The sequence below is a fragment of the Palaemon carinicauda genome, chromosome 7, assembly GCF_036898095.1.
Source record: "Palaemon carinicauda isolate YSFRI2023 chromosome 7, ASM3689809v2, whole genome shotgun sequence".
Lineage (NCBI taxonomy): Eukaryota > Metazoa > Arthropoda > Malacostraca > Decapoda > Palaemonidae > Palaemon > Palaemon carinicauda.
The window spans coordinates 131,279,323-131,285,503 of record NC_090731.1 but is presented as its reverse complement, the minus strand read 5'-3'; the positions used below and the strand labels follow the sequence as shown (position 1 = coordinate 131,285,503).

Sequence of the window (6,181 nt, the reverse complement as noted above, 5' to 3'; positions counted from 1 at the left end):
GGGGGGGGGGGGGGGGGGGGGGGGGGGGGGGGGTGCTGACCGGCAATAGCCGGCCGGCACACCACCCTCAGGTACTGTATCAGTCCTTTCTTTGGTGGTGTATTCAACCAAGGGAGTCCATGATATAGTAGGTTACAACACTGTCTTTTCTATCTTACTTGTGTTACTTGTGCAATCACTTGGTGTCGCCTTACAAGGATAAAAGAGAATTCTTTTCATCCCTGGCCGGAATGGTAAAATTTTACCTTAGGTGTGAGCTACACCTAATTTCCTTTGGAAATATGCTCTCTGGTTATTCTAGTAAAGACTAACTATGTGACTTTGGCTGGTGGGCTTCCACAGGTGTTTGTGTGGGTTTCACAAGTAGGTGTCCTTTCCCTTATTCTTGGTGAATACTCATTTTTTACATGTGAATTGAAATTCACTTGATATTCATGGAAATTTTCTTCTTTTACAGGAGGAGCATCCGAAGTGTGATAGTGTCTTCTGCAATGTCCGCAGTAAGAACTTTTGCGGACATGTCTCGTGTAGGAGGCACGCGGCTTGCGCAGCCTCCAATGATGACCATCGTTACTGGGATCCGCAGGTATGTGCTGTATGTACTAACCTGCTATCAGAGGCTTTTGAATCCCCTAGGTCGGCGGAGTCAAGAGATGCAGCGAGGGAGAAGCTTCGCTTATGGGTAAGGGGTTTTCAGAAAAACACCACTGGACCTTATCTTCCTAATGAGAAGATGAGGGCATACCTTTTTCCCAAGGCTTCCACTGACGCTGTTGTTCCCCAGCCTCGGCCGGAGATCCCTCTCGTCCAGATCCCAGTGGAGGAAGATGTTGCTGATGCCATGCAGGACATCCAGTTGGATGACAAGATGTCTGACTTGTCCGATCGTGCGGAACAGGATCTCCTCGCAGAAGGCAAGGAGGAGGATCGAGATCCTATTGCCGTGGAGGAAGAGGTTCCCGTATCTTCAGACGTGCCGGTTCAGGTCCCTGAACCTATCCCCTCTACCTCGTCCGCTCTTCCAGCAGAGCTAGGACAGGCTCTCTCTTCCATCGTTGGTATGATCCAACAGATGCAGAGGGAGAATAATCAGAAGGCCGCTACTTTGGAGCTCCAGATGCAGAAGATCACAGCATCACGTGGACCTCCAAAGAAGCTCAACGTGAAGGACCTTCCTCTGTGCTCGGATGCCAACCCGTGGAGATATGCCGAGCACATGCCGATGACGATTGGGAAGATCGTCATGTCGGAGAAACTGGGCTCAGTTCCCCTTGAGGAGGTGGAATTCTGGCCCAGTAGAGGGGCCTACCCGGACTGTTATGTCCGTTTGAAGAAGGAGCCGGCCTCGAAGGAGGAGACGGAACCAAAGGAGGTGATTATCCTGGATCACTCCAAGGCTCAAGCCACTCTAACAGCTGCATTGAAGGAGAGGGGGTTCTCAAACTCTAAAGTTGCCGCTTTGAGTAAGAAGCACCCCTCCTTTGTATCCTCCCCGGCTAGGGCCCTTCCCCCTTTATGCAGAAGGGGTTCGCGGGCCGTCTTGAAGGCGGTTGAAGCTGGCAAACCGTGTCCATCTCTGGAGGAATGCAAACCTCTGTCGTTGGCCTTGCCGCTGGACAATAAGGACTGGAAGGAGGTGCACCTCACTTTCTCGGTTGGGAAGTTGGACGCCGACATTGCAGGTCAGCAGTTCGGCGAAAACCTTCCCAAGTTGTCTGAATTCCTCCTACGGAGGGAATTGGACACAAAGGAGCGCCTGGCAGCCTCGATGTCTCTCCAGACCAACATGGAGACGATGGCTAGCGACCCCAAGATGCCGGAGATGTTCATGGTAATGGCCAAGATCCATCTGGCCACGGTGACTAAGGACCTCTATTGCTTTGTTAAAGCAAGGAGGGCCTGTAGGGAGTTTGTTTTCGCCTCGGCCACAGTGAGGCATGAACCCAAGAGGCTCATTTCATCCAGCATCTGGGGTAAAGATCTCTTTCCCAACGACGTGGTCAAAGAGGTGGTGGACAAGGCAGCCACTGAGAACCGTAATCTTCTCCTGAAGTGGGGCCTGTCCCTTAAGAGGAAGTCTTCTCCGGATGAGGGCCCTCAGCCGAAAGGAAAGGCGAAGAAATCGAGGTTTTCCTCCCGCCCAGCCAAGCCTTTCAAACCACAAAGACAGCAGCAGCAGCAGCAGCCAGCTTTGCCTCCGGTACCACAACTGGTAGCCCAGACCCCGACCACCTTCCAATGGGTACCCCAAGCCATGTCATCAGCTTCCCTGGCATTCAATCCAGTGTTCGAGGGACAATCAACCACGTTTCGTGCAAGGCCCAGAGGGGCAGCCAGAGGTTCGGCGAGACGCCCCTCTAGGGGACGAGGATTCAGAGGTGGTCGCGGCCAGGGAGGCAAGACTGCAGGGCAGTCAAAGTGAAGTGTCGCCGGTAGGTGGGAGACTTCAGTATTTCCGGGATCGCTGGACCTTCGATCCCTGGGCCCACAGCCTTCTCAAAAATGGACTGGGTTGGAGTTGGTACAGTACTCCGCCCCCAGTGCCCTCAATTTTTCCAACACTCCACCCCCGTTTTGGAGGAGTACATCCAAGATCTGTTGGAGAAAAAGGTGATCCGGAGGGTAAAGTCCATCAAGTTTCAAGGGAGGCTGTTTTGTGTTCCCAAGAAAGACTCGGGGAAACTCAGAGTCATTCTGGACTTGTCACCACTCAACAAGTTCATAGTGAACCACAAGTTCAAGAAGTTAACGTTACAACACATAAGGGCCTTACTGCCCAAGAGGGCATATACCGTCTCCATCGATTTGTCAGACGCATATTGGCACGTTCCAATAAGTCGCCGTCTCTCCCCCTACCTAGGATTCAAGCTACACCAAAAACTTTATGCTTTCAGAGCGATGCCCTTCGGGCTAAACATAGCCCCAAGGATCTTTACGAAGCTTGCGAGCGCAGCGCTCAAACAGTTACGCCTAAAAGGGTTCCAAGTAGTAGCCTACCTGGACGATTGGTTGGTGTGGGCAGCATCCTGAGCAGAATGGTTGCAAGCTTCCCTACAAGTGATTCAGTTCCTGGAATATCTAGGTTTCATGATCAACAGAAAGAAGTCTCGTCTTTCTCCAGCTCAGAGGTTCCAGTGGTTGGGAATTCACTGGGATCTAGTGTCACACCGTTTTTCCATTCCGATGTCAAAGAGGAAGGAAATAGCGGGGTCTGTCTGGAGACTTCTAGGTTCCGAGAGGATATCAAGACGCGAACAAGAGAGGGTTTTGGGCTCTCTTCAGTTTGCATCAGTAACAGACCCAGTGCTAAGAGCACAGCTAAAAGATGCAGCGGGAGTATGGAGAACCTTTGCATCGAAAGAGCGAAGGGACTTGAAGAGACCGGTCCCACTTCGACTACGTTCTCTTCTCAGACCGTGGTCTCAAGCCAGTCGTCTAAAGAGGTCTCTACCTCTTCAGCCATCCCCCCCGTCAGTGACAATCCACACAGACGCCTCAAAGGTAGGGTGGGGGGGTCACTCCCATCGGAAAAAAGTGCAAGGGACCTGGTCCAAGCTATTTGGGACTTTTCACATAAACTTTCTAGAAGCTATGGCAGTGCTTCTTACCCTGAAGAAAGTATCCCCACGTCACTCGATCCATGTAAGGTTGGTACTGGACAGCGAGGTGGTAGTGAAATGTCTGAATCGGCGGGGATCGAGATCCCCACCTCTCAACCAGGTAATGTTAGCCATATTCCGACTGGCGGAGAAGAAGAAGTGGCACCTGTCAGCAGTTCACCTTCAAGGAGTCCGGAATGTGACCGCGGACGCTCTATCCAGGGTTACACCGATAGAGTCAGAATGGTCCCTAGACGCAGGATCATTCTCCTTCATCTTGAGACAAGTCCCAGAACTGCAGATAGACCTCTTCGCGACGAAGGACAACAAGAAGCTGCCGAAATATGTGTCCCCATACGTGGACCCCTTGGCGGAAGCAGTAGATGCGATGTCCCTCGATTGGAACAGATGGTCCAGGATCTACCTGTTTCCCCCTCACAATCTGATGTTGAGGGTCCTCAACAAACTGAGATCCTTCAAGGGAGTAGCAGCAATAGTGGCCCACAAGTGGCCGAACAGTGTATGGTTCCCTCTAGCTCTGGAACTACGACTGAAGTTTCTACCACTCCCGGACCCAGTTCTGTCCCAGCAAGTCCAGAAGTCGACTGTCTACGCTTCATTACAGAAAACCCGAACCCTGCAGCTCATGATTTTCTCTCCCTAGCGGTGAAGAAACGGTTCGGAATCTCGAAAGATAGCATCGACTTCCTGGAAGAATACAAGTGTAAGTCTACTAGGAGGCAGTACGAATCTGCATGGAAGAAATGGGTAGCCTTTGTCAAAGACAAGAACCCACAAGAGATCTCTACGGAGTTCTGCCTATCCTTCTTCATCCACCTCCACGAACAGGGGCTGGCGGCTAACACAATTTCTACATGTAAGTCAGCTCTGACAAGACCCATTCTATATGCCTTCCAGGTAGACCTCGCTAACGAGATGTTTAATAAGATCCCGAAGGCCTGTGCTAGGCTTAGACCATCAGCTCCTCCAAAGCCTATTTCGTGGTCGTTAGACAAAGTCCTTCATTTTGCCTCATTACTGGATAATGAGGAATGCGCATTGAAGGACCTGACTCAAAAAGTGATCTTCCTTTTTGCCCTTGCTTCTGGGGCCAGAGTGAGTGAGATTTTGGCCCTCTCGAGAGAGGAGGGCCGAGTTCAGTTCCTGGATGGGGGAGAACTGAACCTGTTTCCGGACCCTACGTTTCTCGCTAAGAACGAGTTGCCCACCAACAGGTGGGGTCCCTGGAGAATCTGCCCTCTGAAAGAAGATGCATCTCTATGTCCCGTAGAATGCCTAAAGGTCTATCTTCGTAGAACTTCAGACTTCCATGGGGGCCAACTATTCAGAGGAGAAACATCGGGCTCGAATTTATCTTTAAATCAGCTTAGGGCGAAAATTACATATTTTATTCGCAGAGCGGATCCTGACAGTTCACCCGCAGGTCATGATCCGAGGAAAGTTGCTTCATCCTTAAACTTCTTTAACTTTATGGATTTTGAACACCTTCGTACATACACTGGCTGGAAGTCTTCCAGGGTATTCTTTCGCCACTATGCTAAGCAAGTGGAGCAGCTAAAGAGGTCTGTGGTAGCAGTTGGTTGCGTCGTTAACCCTGCTGTTTAACTCTGCGAGGAACAGTGGAATTATTTGGGACTTTGATTCTTGGGTGAGTGGTTAGTTATATGCGCTGATATAACTAGTAGTGAAGGCTCTGAGAGCCCACAGTGACTGTTCCAGCGTTATGGTGATGGTAGCACAAGTACAGACAGGTGTGCCGAGCGTTGTTAACGCTAATGTCAGCAAAGTAGTAACATGGACGTTAACTTTGATACCTTGGTATGCGGCAAGTGACCTAATTGTTTTCTTTCAGATAACCATTCATCCATGCACTACGGTACTTGTATAAATTGTTGGTCATCCACCTATCATATGTATATATTTATGGTGACCATGTCTATTTATTGTTACTCAATAAACTTGTTCTCGGGAACCTTGCGTCTCCTTCACCTATATTGATTTCATGTTACTTATTGAGCATTTAGCCTATGTATATTAATCGGGGATATCTATAATAGCCTATTCCTTAATGCAAAACCTTGTTGCACTGGTTTATACTTTCCTTAGCATAAAGGACTCCACCCCTCTCTGAGGACGGTGGTGGCAGCAAGTTTAATCCTACGCAGATATAACCTTTTTGTCTAATTTTACTTCGACCAGGGTGCTGGTCGGGATTTTTTTCCCTTGGATGCTGTAGTTCCGTAAGACTATGCTTTACTTCATATAGAGTGAGACCACTATATTGTACTGGCTGGCGAGTGATTCATACATAGGTATATGTACTCTTCGTTCGTTTCTAGAGTCTAGTAGGACTCCTCCCTGTAGGGGGCAGGAAGCGCTTTCATGGCTTATGATTAGTGAAAAGATGTATAACGGTAACATCTTAGGTCTTTCAGTCGAGTTGACTAAGAAACATTCCTGAGGAGTACGGCACGTATTGAGAATCCACAGATACAGTAATGCTCTGGTATACTTCCATCAGGACGACATGGCTTGAGCCCAAAAAAACGGATTTAGAGCGA

The 6,181-nt window shown here is 49.6% G+C and overlaps 1 protein-coding gene across 5 annotated transcripts in view; it reads right to left on the bottom strand.

The window, feature by feature from the left end:
• The window catches only part of LOC137644011 (probable phospholipid-transporting ATPase IIB), a 238,379-nt gene that overhangs the window by 35,243 nt on the left and 196,955 nt on the right, over positions 1–6,181 (bottom strand). The window lies entirely within an intron of this gene.